The following is a 12,500-nucleotide window of genomic DNA, read 5'->3' as shown; positions in this document are numbered from 1 at the left end:
GTAGCCGTTCAAACAGGGCGCACCGTTAATAGATGGCGCTGACAAAGCGGCCAGCGCGCGTGTTGACAAAGTCCTAAACCACATTGGCCGGGCGGCGCGTGCAAGCGACGTTCCGCGCAACTTGTCCGTGGAAATATCAAAAGCGGCTCTCACGTTTTTCTTGAATCGGTGAGCCGGGGCACCGTGGTGCATGCGAGAGCTGCTTTCATTATTATCTGCATCAATATCTCGAAACTGGTGTCATCCCGAGAATTCGTTTCGAGTGGATCCGCCTTGCAAACTCCACGGCTACAATTTGTAAATTCCAACGTGGCCCATCAGGTAATTAGTTAAGCTAATTATTGACTTTTTGTTTATTATACGACTAAGCATTTCAATTTCTTGTGCAAGTAATGTCCGCCACCTCGAGCAGACCAGCTCATGAACTAGAATTGGACATTCCGCCACAGGCACTATTGAAGAGTTTTTGAAAGTGTTCGCTGAAGCCCCCCATATATATATATATATATATATATATATATGCGTGTGTGAGTGACTGTGTGTGTGTGCACGCAATACAGTAGCACATAAGCTCAGTCACGTGGGGTTATTTCACATTTTGCGGGCTTTCAATAAACGCCGGCATAATTCACCACACTGGATGTGTGTTGCTGCAAAAAAAACACAAAAAAATAGATCGGTCCTTTTAAAATGCCCTCAAGAACGAAATGAAACGTAATTGGCCCTAAAGTGAATAATAAACATTTTCCGCAATTAATCCTTATTGATTAACTAATTAGGCGCAACATAAAACTTACCATAAGGAGCGTCACATGACAGCAAAACATATGTCATGGTTTCATTGAGTTGTGGCTGTCCGCTGTCAATAAAATCATCGGTTCTAGTCACATAGAAAGCCTGTATAAATGTATGTATGTACGTATATACACGCACGCACGTACGCAAGCACGCACGCGCGCGCGCACACACACACAGGAGCGCCCACACTGAAAGAGTCAAAATCACGTCATGGATGTACGGAAATAAGAACGCCGAAGTGCGTCATAGCGTAAGAAAGCTGGAACACTTGTTTAAATAATATCAGCGGTGGCCAGTGACTGTTGATATGGATGCGAAAACACGTTACCGCCATCTATCTACGGAAATAGCAAGCGCGAAGTCCGTCGCCATTGCGTAAAAAACCTAGACGGCGCAAGGTAACACTCGATTTCATGATGACAGTGGCGGCCGGGGAATAAAAACAGCTCGAACCTCTTGGCAAGAAATACAAAAAAAGAAGAAACAAAAAGTGGCTTGCTTTATTAAACCTTGTCTCTGACAGTGAATAAACAGCAAAGCAGTTACAACTAAACTGAAAAAAAAGACAGCTAACAAAAGCAAGTACACAAAGAAACAAACCAGCCGTGTTTGCTCAGTAGGTATAGCGTTTGGCTACTGAGCGCGAGGTCATGGGATCGAATCCCAGCCACGGCAGCCGCTTTTCGTTGGGGCAGAAAAAAAAAATAAACCGTGCACTAAGGTTTAGGAGCACGTTTAAGAACCCCAGGTAGTCTAATTTATTTCGGAGTTGTCCACTACGGCGTGACTCATAATCAGACCGCGGTTTTGGCACGCAAAACCCCAGTATTATCTGTTTTTTTACGCAAAGAAACAGGTGTGTTTGCATTGAAATGCGCCCGGAAAAGCGTTTGTTCCAATTACGCGCAGCAAGGACACTTTTTGATGGGGAAGGCAGATGGCTGGAAGGTGCACGTCCTCATCGTTTCTAAACAATTTCTTAAAAAATTGGTCTCACTGTCCCTCCAATAATACCAAGTGGCTCGAGGCTTCGTATTGCATATTAACTGAAAGAATTACACTCACATTAAATGCCGCAAGAGGACCAAGCGGGGCACTTGCTTCGCGCAGATGCATTCACACAAATTTTATAGCTACAGCCCGCCTGCAGCTACAAAATATGAAATCGCATCAGCTGGGGCGGGACGCGCAAGCAGCGTTTCACGCAAATTTGGAGCATAAATCACAGCGCTACCGAAGCCAAAGTGGTGTATCAATTCGGACGGACGCTTTCCAGAACGCTAGTAGCCGTTCAAACGGGGCGCAGAGTTCAGAGATGGCGCTGACAAAGCGGCGAGCGCCCGTGTTGACAAAGTCCGAAACTGCGTCAGCCGGGGCGGCGCGCGCAAGCGACGTTCAGCGCAACTTTTCCATGGAAATACCGAAAGCGGCTCGCACGTTTGCCTTGAATCGGTGAGCTGGGGCACCGTGGTGCACGCGAGAGGTGGAAACACGGCTTGAAAAGCAAAAATGAGGAATTTCTTTCGGCGCTAACTGCCGCCGGCGGCCACGAGTACGGCCCCATGGAGGTCTGGGTACTTATCGCTGCTATTATATAGAGCTATGCGGCCCCGGCCGACATCGTACCACTTTTCAATTTGCGGTGTCCGGGTGCGTTTTGTGCGATTCACGCACTGCGGCGACGTCGGGAATTGCGCCGACGAGTACGCGACCTCTCGCAGAGGCAAAGTCCGAAACCGCGTCAGCCGGGGCGGCGCGCGCAAGCCACGTTCAGCGCAACTTTTCCGTGGAAATACCGAAAGCGGCTCGCACGTTTGCCTTGAATCGGTGAGCTGGGGCACCGTGGTGCACGCGAGAGGTGGAAAGACGGCTTGAAAAGCAAAAATGAGGAATTTCTTACGGCGCTAACTGCCGCCGGCGGCCACGAGTACGGCCCCATGGAGGTCTGGGTACTTATCGCTGCCATTATATAGAGCTATGCGGCCCCGGCCGACATCGTACCACTTTTCAATTTGCGGTGTCCGGGTGCGTTTTGTGCGATTCACGCACTGCGGCGACGTCGGGAATTGCGCCGACGAGTACGCGACCGCTCGCAGAGACAAAGTCCGAAACCGCGTCAGCCGGGGCGGCGCGCGCAAGCCACGTTCAGCGCAACTTTTCCGTGGAAATACCGAAAGCGGCTCGCACGTTTGCCTTGAATCGGTGAGCTGGGGCACCGTGGTGCACGCGAGAGGTGGAAACACGGCTTGAAAAGCAAAAATGAGGAATTTCTTTCGGCGCTAACTGCCGCCGGCGGCCACGAGTACGGCCCCATGGAGGTCTGGGTACTTATCGCTGCTATTATATAGAGCTATGTGGCCCCGGCCGACATCGTACCACTTTTCAATTTGCGGTGTCCGGGTGCGTTTTGTGCGATTCACGCACTGCGGCGACGTCGGGAATTGCGCCGACGAGTACGCGACCGCTCGCAGAGACAAAGTCCGAAAGCTCGTCAGCCGGGGCGGCGCGCGCAAGCGACGTTCAGCGCAACTTTTCCGTGGAAATACCGAAAGCGGCTCGCACGTTTGCCTTGAATCGGTGAGCTGGGGCACCGTGGTGCACGCGAGAGGTGGAAACACGGCTTGAAAAGCAAAAATGAGGAATTTCTTTCGGCGCTAACTGCCGCCGGCGGCCACGAGTACGGCCCCATGGAGGTCTGGGTACTTATCGCTGCTATTATATAGAGCAATGTGGCCCCGGCCGACATCGTACCACTTTTCAATTTGCGGTGTCCGGGTGCGTTTTGTGCGATTCACGCACTGCGGCGACGTCGGGAATTGCGCCGACGAGTACGCGACCGCTCGCAGAGACAAAGTCCGAAAGCTCGTCAGCCGGGGCGGCGCGCGCAAGCCACGTTCAGCGCAACTTTTCCGTGGAAATACCGAAAGCGGCTCGCACGTTTGCCTTGAATCGGTGAGCTGGGGCACCGTGGTGCACGCGAGAGGTGGAAACACGGCTTGAAAAGCAAAAATGAGGAATTTCTTTCGGCGCTAACTGCCGCCGGCGGCCACGAGTACGGCCCCATGGAGGTCTGGGTACTTATCGCTGCTATTATATAGAGCTATGCGGCCCCGGCCGACATCGTACCACTTTTCAATTTGCGGTGTCCGGGTGCGTTTTGTGCGATTCACGCACTGCGGCGACGTCGGGAATTGCGCCGACGAGTACGCGACCGCTCGCAGAGGACAAAGTCCGAAACCGCGTCAGCCGGGGCGGCGCGCGCAAGCCACGTTCAGCGCAACTTTTCCGTGGAAATACCGAAAGCGGCTCGCACGTTTGCCTTGAATCGGTGAGCTGGGGCACCGTGGTGCACGCGAGAGGTGGAAACACGGCTTGAAAAGCAAAAATGAGGAATTTCTTTCGGCGCTAACTGCCGCCGGCGGCCACGAGTACGGCCCCATGGAGGTCTGGGTACTTATCGCTGCTATTATATAGAGCTATGCGGCCCCGGCCGACATCGTACCACTTTTCAATTTGCGGTGTCCGGGTGCGTTTTGTGCGATTCACGCACTGCGGCGACGTCGGGAATTGCGCCGACGAGTACGCGACCGCTCGCAGAGACAAAGTCCGAAACCGCGTCAGCCGGGGCGGCGCGCGCAAGCCACGTTCAGCGCAACTTTTCCGTGGAAATACCGAAAGCGGCTCGCACGTTTGCCTTGAATCGGTGAGCTGGGGCACCGTGGTGCACGCGAGAGGTGGAAACACGGCTTGAAAAGCAAAAATGAGGAATTTCTTTCGGCGCTAACTGCCGCCGGCGGCCACGAGTACGGCCCCATGGAGGTCTGGGTACTTATCGCTGCTATTATATAGAGCTATGCGGCCCCGGCCGACATCGTACCACTTTTCAATTTGCGGTGTCCGGGTGCGTTTTGTGCGATTCACGCACTGCGGCGACGTCGGGAATTGCGCCGACGAGTACGCGACCGCTCGCAGAGACAAAGTCCGAAACCGCGTCAGCCGGGGCGGCGCGCGCAAGCCACGTTCAGCGCAACTTTTCCGTGGAAATACCGAAAGCGGCTCGCACGTTTGCCTTGAATCGGTGAGCTGGGGCACCGTGGTGCACGCGAGAGGTGGAAACACGGCTTGAAAAGCAAAAATGAGGAATTTCTTTCGGCGCTAACTGCCGCCGGCGGCCACGAGTACGGCCCCATGGAGGTCTGGGTACTTATCGCTGCTATTATATAGAGCTATGTGGCCCCGGCCGACATCGTACCACTTTTCAATTTGCGGTGTCCGGGTGCGTTTTGTGCGATTCACGCACTGCGGCGACGTCGGGAATTGCGCCGACGAGTACGCGACCGCTCGCAGAGACAAAGTCCGAAAGCTCGTCAGCCGGGGCGGCGCGCGCAAGCGACGTTCAGCGCAACTTTTCCGTGGAAATACCGAAAGCGGCTCGCACGTTTGCCTTGAATCGGTGAGCTGGGGCACCGTGGTGCACGCGAGAGGTGGAAACACGGCTTGAAAAGCAAAAATGAGGAATTTCTTTCGGCGCTAACTGCCGCCGGCGGCCACGAGTACGGCCCCATGGAGGTCTGGGTACTTATCGCTGCTATTATATAGAGCTATGCGGCCCCGGCCGACATCGTACCACTTTTCAATTTGCGGTGTCCGGGTGCGTTTTGTGCGATTCACGCACTGCGGCGACGTCGGGAATTGCGCCGACGAGTACGCGACCGCTCGCAGAGACAAAGTCCGAAAGCTCGTCAGCCGGGGCGGCGCGCGCAAGCGACGTTCAGCGCAACTTTTCCGTGGAAATACCGAAAGCGGCTCGCACGTTTGCCTTGAATCGGTGAGCTGGGGCACCGTGGTGCACGCGAGAGGTGGAAACACGGCTTGAAAAGCAAAAATGAGGAATTTCTTTCGGCGCTAACTGCCGCCGGCGGCCACGAGTACGGCCCCATGGAGGTCTGGGTACTTATCGCTGCTATTATATAGAGCTATGCGGCCCCGGCCGACATCGTACCACTTTTCAATTTGCGGTGTCCGGGTGCGTTTTGTGCGATTCACGCACTGCGGCGACGTCGGGAATTGCGCCGACGAGTACGCGACCGCTCGCAGAGACAAAGTCCGAAACCGCGTCAGCCGGGGCGGCGCGCGCAAGCCACGTTCAGCGCAACTTTTCCGTGGAAATACCGAAAGCGGCTCGCACGTTTGCCTTGAATCGGTGAGCTGGGGCACCGTGGTGCACGCGAGAGGTGGAAATACGCCGACGAGTACGCAAGCCACCGTCCAAAACAACGGTCATGGAGCACAGCACCGTGCGTGGCACAACGTTTGCAGAGAAAGTGCGGCAGCGGAAAGCTCGTTCGCCGTGAAAGTCAGCACAGGATGCGCGGTGGTTCAGGCACGTGAATATTCGCGAAGCCGTACTCGCCGCTGGCGAAACATTGACGATCACGACCCTCTTGCGCGGTGTTGGTTTTCACGACTTCGGCCCTGTGCAGCCGACGTAAACTTTCAAAGTTCGTCAAGGTGCGGCACGATTTCCGCCAAATCCCCGTCGAAAATGCCACGAGTACGGCCCCATGGAGGTCTGGGTACTTATCGCTGCTATTATATGGGGGTTGGAGTGCAGTCGCCCCCCGAGTGCGTGCGACCTGGGTGTCTGATATGCGGCGGGCTCCGTGCCCGTCAAGCGTGTCCCCGGAGCCTCTCCCGTGGATCCCTCGGCAATCGTCTGCAGCCTCATCCGCTTGATGCGTTAGGGGCTGGTTGTCGGACGACGCCATATCCACGATATCGAGGTGTGTTCCGCATCGTCCTCGGACGAGTCAAATACGAAAGCGCCGAAGGCGCGGGCGTGACCCGTCGCTTGGCGGCTTTGCCGTCTCGGCTACGTTGCAAGCGCCGATCGGTCCACCAGTGCTGCGGGCTGATGGCAAATCCCGCAAGCCGTGACCGAGTCGACGCAACGAATCTATCGAGAGTGTGCGTGCTTCTTGCCGCGTGGCGATACCCGGCCCTGCGGGGAGGGCGCCGTAGCGAGCTCGAACGCCGTCATCTCGGACTGTGCAAAGAGGTCGGCTTTGCAAAAACGAAGCGTGCTGAGGCGCCTGAAGGTGGCCTCGGCGTCGCAACAACGGCGTCCGGCATGGCTGGACGCGCAGTTGAACGATTACCTGGTTGATCCTGCCAGTAATCATATGCTTGTCTCAAAGATTAAGCCATGCATGTCTAAGTACATGCCGAAATAAGGCGAAACCGCGAATGGCTCATTAAATCAGTTATGGTTCCTTAGATCGTTTCTTCCTACTTGGATAACTGTGGCAATTCTAGAGCTAATACATGCAGTGAGCCTGAAGCCCTTTGGGCGACGGGTGCTTTTATTAGACCAAGATCGATCGGGTTTCGGCCCGTATTGTGTGGTGACTCTGGATAACTTTGTGCTGATCGCATGGCCACGAGCCGGCGACGTTTCTTTCAAGTGTCTGCCTTATCAACTTTCGATGGTAGGTTACTTGCTTACCATGGTTGTTACGGGTAACGGAGAATCAGGGTTCGATTCCGGAGAGGGAGCCTGAGAAACGGCTACCACATCCAAGGAAGGCAGCAGGCGCGCAAATTACCCACTCCCGGCACGGGGAGGTAGTGACGAAAAATAACAATACGGGACTCTTTTGAGGCCCCGTAATTGAAATGAGTACACTCTAAATCCTTTAACGAGGATCAATTGGAGGGCAAGTCTGGTGCCAGCAGCCGCGGTAATTCCAGCTCCAATAGCGTATACTAAAGCTGCTGCGGTTAAAAAGCTCGTAGTTGGATCTCAGTTCCAGACGAGTAGTGCATCTACCCGATGCGACGGCTCGGACTGAACATCATGCCGGTCCTTTCTTGGTGCACTTCATTGTGTGCCTCGAGAAGGCCGGTGCTTTTACTTTGAAAAAATTAGAGTGCTCAACGCAGGCGAGTCGCCTGAATAAACTTGCATGGAATAATAGAACAAGACCTCGTTTCTGTTCTGTTGGTTTTTGGAATACGAGGTAATGATTAAGAGGGACAGACGGGGGCATTCGTATTGCGGCGCTAGAGGTGAAATTCTTGGACCGTCGCAAGACGAACTACTGCGAAAGCATTTGCCAAGAATGTTTTCTTTGATCAAGAACGAAAGTCAGAGGTTCGAAGGCGATCAGATACCGCCCTAGTTCTGACCATAAACGATGCCAACCAGCGATCCGCCTGAGTTACTCAAATGACTCGGCGGGCAGCTTCCGGGAAACCAAAGTATTTGGGTTCCGGGGGAAGTATGGTTGCAAAGCTGAAACTTAAAGGAATTGACGGAAGGGCACCACCAGGAGTGGAGCCTGCGGCTTAATTTGACTCAACACGGGAAAACTTACCCGGCCCGGACACTGGGAGGATTGACAGATTGAGAGCTCTTTCTTGATTCGGTGGATGGTGGTGCATGGCCGTTCTTAGTTGGTGGAGCGATTTGTCTGGTTAATTCCGATAACGAACGAGACTCTAGCCTATTAAATAGGTGCGGGGTTCCCAGCACCTTACAACCTTCTTAGAGGGACAAGCGGCTCCTAGCCGCACGAAACAGAGCAATAACAGGTCTGTGATGCCCTTAGATGTCCGGGGCCGCACGCGCGCTACACTGAAGGAAGCAGCGTGTCTTTATCCCTGTCTGAAAAGACTGGGTAACCCGTGGAACTTCTTTCGTGATTGGGATAGGGGCTTGCAATTGTTCCCCTTGAACGAGGAATTCCCAGTAAGCGCGAGTCATAAGCTCGCGTTGATTACGTCCCTGCCCTTTGTACACACCGCCCGTCGCTACTACCGATTGAATGATTTAGTGAGGTCTTCGGACCGATGTCCGGCGCGGCCTTTCGGTTGCGCCGGTCTGTTGGAAAGATGACCAAACTTGATCATTTAGAGGAAGTAAAAGTCGTAACAAGGTTTCCGTAGGTGAACCTGCGGAAGGATCATTACCGGACTGTGAAGGGTGACGATCGTTTCTGCCCCGTGTGGGTGGAGCGGCTCGCTGCGCCCGACGCTTTCCGCCGCTGTCCCCGCTTGGACGCGGGGACGGCTATACCCGAACATGCGCGGGGACTGCCTGAATTCTGAGGGGCGCCCCGTGCCCAATTTGTTGCGCCCAGCGGGCGGCGGCTGCAACCTTGGACGGTTGGCTTGGCCGCGCCCGTGGGTACAAACGGCGTAACGCACTTTCATGGGTGGGCTTTCAGTCCGCCTCGACGCTCATGCGCGGAATGGGAGTAAGACGACCCGACAAAGCTTTGCCCAGTACGAGAGGAACGGTAGAGGTCGGTCAAGGAACTGGCGGTCGAGAGCTAAAGCTGCCTGCCATCCATCATTCATAGTTGGAACTGCGGTGCAAGCGCTCTCCCGTCCTCCGCGGCAAACGCCGCCGAGTCTGAAAAGGCTGGCGGCTGCCGGTCGCTTCCTGCGGCGAGTATGGAGTAACGACCCGACTATGTTGCTGCCCAAGTACTGAAGGAACGGCGCGGCATTCGGTCGGTCATGGAACTGGCGGTACGAGGGTGTGGCTGCCAAGTACAATAGGAACCGTGGCCCATAACGCCCTCCCGTCCTCCGCGGCAAGTGCCACCGAGCCCGACAGGGCCGGAGGCTGCCGGTCGGCTCCTGCTCGTGACGCGCGAGATGTCGAGATCGCGGTTGAATGCGACGACGTTGGCAGGCTATTCGCCCGCCGCCGAGGGAAAGGCGGCGCTGCTGCGAAGTACGAGAGGAAACGCGGCTTTGCTACGTCGGACGCGTTCCGCGGTTAACGGACTTGTGCGCTTTGGGAAGGCGCCGCACGTCGAAAGAGGATTTACGGACAGACGAGGGACTGAAGTCTCGAAACTTGAACGCACTTGCGGCCAGGCTCTTGCTGGCTTCGTCTTCCGCCTCGAGTAGAATTGTTGCGGCTCCGGCGCCGAAAGCTGTCCCTGGCACTGGCCGAGTGGTTTTGGAGAGCCGCGCGAGTACGCGCGCCGGGCTCTTGTCCGTCGTCTCAAGTAGGCTGTCGGATCAGCAGCGGGTGTGCTGCGGCAATCCGCCGATGCGAAAGCGTGTTTGTGTGTGAGGGACATTGTGGTCAATTTGAGTACCCTTCTGATGACTAAAAGCGAGACACGTCGATGGGGGCGAGACCCCACCCGTGGCCGTGTCGCCGTGAAAGACTCCACAGCTGCTCGTGCCCCCTCATGGCCTTGCGGCTTTTTTCCAATTTTCGTGGAGCAATGTGAACGTGCACACGTAGTACACGGGTCCGGTGGATGGTTGGCAGGGAAAACCGGCTTCGAGTGCTCGCAAAAAAAGAAAAAGACGTGGTAAGGGGCGCCACGCCCCCGCGGGTGTGTAGCCGTGAGCGGCTCCACTGCATCTTGGTCCTACAACTGATCCTGGTGCATACAGAGTGGAGGTTTACGTGCACACAAAGGCTCGCGGGGTTTAGCTGGAAACGCAACACGCAAGTAGCAGGGTGTGGTGCGCCTATATGCTACCAGCTGTCTGAGACGCGGCTGTCGAAAGAGCGCGCAGACTTGAGGAGCGCGCGCAGAAAGGTGCCCTTCGAAACCACACACAGGGAGACGCCACGTGCCTAAAACCCTGGTTGTACTGTACGGAATTGAACAAACTACTTTTCACGACTCTAAGCGGTGGATCACTCGGTTCTCGGGTCGATGAAGAACGCAGCCAGCTGCGAGACTTGGTGTGAATTGCAGGACACACTGAGCACTGATTCTTTGAACGCACATTGCGGCCTTGGGTCTTCCCTTGGCTTCGTCTGTCTGAGGGTCGGATCACATATCAAGAGAGCCTTCGGCGCACAAGGGAACGTGCGTCCGTCGACTCGTTTTGACCGCGTCGGCATCACGGACAGTACGTTGAGTGCTGAAGCCACGCGCCAGCGGCCTCACGTGAGGGAGACGGTGGCGAACTGAACTGTTGTGCCAAAACTTCGCAGAGACGGAAACGAGGCATTGTACTACTGCAGCGCGGCTAGTGCGCGCCTCCGAAGAGACCGCCGCAGGATGGAGTCGGACACCTGCAGGGAAAGTGCGGTCTGAATCGCGAGGCGCAAACGTCTGTTGCGACAGCAGTAGCGCGCACGTTTGCGAGAGAGTCGGAAGCTTGCGTGCACGGACAAACGCGGGAAGCAAATGCCGGCCGATTCCCGCGCCGTGCGCTAAGCGAGCGTGATCGCACGTTGCGTTGTTTGCCTTCGGAGTACGTCGAGCTCTTGCAAAAAGGTCACTCGTCCGCGTCACCGCACGGGTGCAGGCGCCCTAGTCTGGGTTTCGTCGTAGGAATAGGAATCGGAAAAAATTCTTGCGCGGAACGGGGAGGACAAGGGTGCGCCCCGAAGCGGTAGTGATGCGGTTACGCGAGTGCGCCGTCTGCGAGCGCGAAGAAAACTGCATGACGAAATAATCGCCGCGAAGCGGAAAATGTCTCCTTCGAAAGCGTGGGTTTGCCTGTTGGCGGGGCTGAAGTGTTCCGTCGTAGTCCGCCGTCGGTCCAAGTGCTTCGCAGTCTCTGCCCCGAAAAGACTGGGCCACTCCAGTTGGGGCAGGGGCGACGCCACACGAGACGATGCCCTCTGCCAGGCTACGAGTCCGTCCTGCGGCGCCCGCTGAAGCGGCGCGCTGCGTGGGCGGCATGCCTCGGCGGAGTTTTGGGCTGCAGACACGGTCGTTTGCCACGCAACTGCTCGTGCGCCGCACGCGCGCAGGCGGTTTGTAAACCGCCTGCCAGCCTCGTCTATAAGTAGCTCCGTGTTGGGCGAAGGACGTGGTAGGGCGGCGCACTCGGTTTGCGCTGGGCTTTCGAACGTGTCGAGTCCTTTCCAGCACGCTGGAATGGGCGAAAGCGATGTATCCGTTTGTCGACCTCAGATCAGGCGAGACAACCCGCTGAATTTAAGCATATCACTAAGCGGAGGAAAAGAAACCAACAGGGATTCCCCGAGTAGCTGCGAGCGAAACGGGACCGAGCCCAGCACCGAATCCCCCGTCCTTGCAGGCGGTCGGGAAATGTGGTGTATGGGAGGCGACGTTCTCGGGTGTTTGCGACGGTGCAAGTCCCCTGACAGGGGCTTGTCCCAGAGTGGGTGCCAGGCCCGTCTCCGCCGTTGCGCGCCCGGGATGGAGCCTCCCGTGAGTCGGGTTGCTTGAGAGTGCAGCCCTAAGTGGGTGGTAAACTCCATCTAAGGCTAAATACGACCGAGGGACCGATAGTTCACAAGTACCGTGAGGGAAAGTTGAAAAGAACTTTGAAGAGAGAGTTCAAGAGTACGTGAAACCGCTTAGAGTAAAACGGGTGGGCCCTCGAAGCTCGAAAGCGGTGGGATTCAGTCTCCGGACGATCGCGGAGCCGGCGGCGTCGGGTAAACGGCCCCCTTCGGGGGGCTGTTCCGGCTGCTGGCACGCAGACGCGGTCTCCGGGGTGCGCACTTCCCACCGCCGGTAGAACGCCGCGACGGACGCGGGTCAATGGGAAAAGTACGACTTTGAGTCCGGCTGTGGAGGTGCCCTGCCCGTCCCTTCGGGGACGGCTCGCGGGAGTTATACCTCGCCGTGTACGAGAGGTTCGTCACGCCGTCCAGGCCCCATGGGCTTCTCCCGGTTGTCGGGAGGCCCGAACGATGACGCCCTCCGGAAACGGAGCGGAGAACCCGCTGGGCAAGCTTG

At 56.2% G+C, this 12,500-nt stretch overlaps 2 non-coding genes across 2 annotated transcripts; both read left to right on the top strand.

Moving 5' to 3' along the window:
* Positions 1-6,953: 6,953 nt before the first annotated feature.
* On the top strand, positions 6,954-8,768 carry LOC119451223 (small subunit ribosomal RNA). The gene has a single exon (XR_005191749.1). It is a non-coding gene; the product is annotated as a small subunit ribosomal RNA (ribosomal RNA).
* Positions 8,769-10,455: 1,687 nt separating this feature from the next.
* On the top strand, positions 10,456-10,608 carry LOC119451086 (5.8S ribosomal RNA). The gene has a single exon (XR_005191657.1). It is a non-coding gene; the product is annotated as a 5.8S ribosomal RNA (ribosomal RNA).
* The last annotated feature ends 1,892 nt before the right edge of the window (positions 10,609-12,500 follow it).

Source organism: Dermacentor silvarum, chromosome 4 (assembly GCF_013339745.2).
Source record: "Dermacentor silvarum isolate Dsil-2018 chromosome 4, BIME_Dsil_1.4, whole genome shotgun sequence".
Lineage (NCBI taxonomy): Eukaryota > Metazoa > Arthropoda > Arachnida > Ixodida > Ixodidae > Dermacentor > Dermacentor silvarum.
Note: the sequence above shows the minus strand (reverse complement) of the source record. Positions and strands in the feature narration are given on the sequence as shown.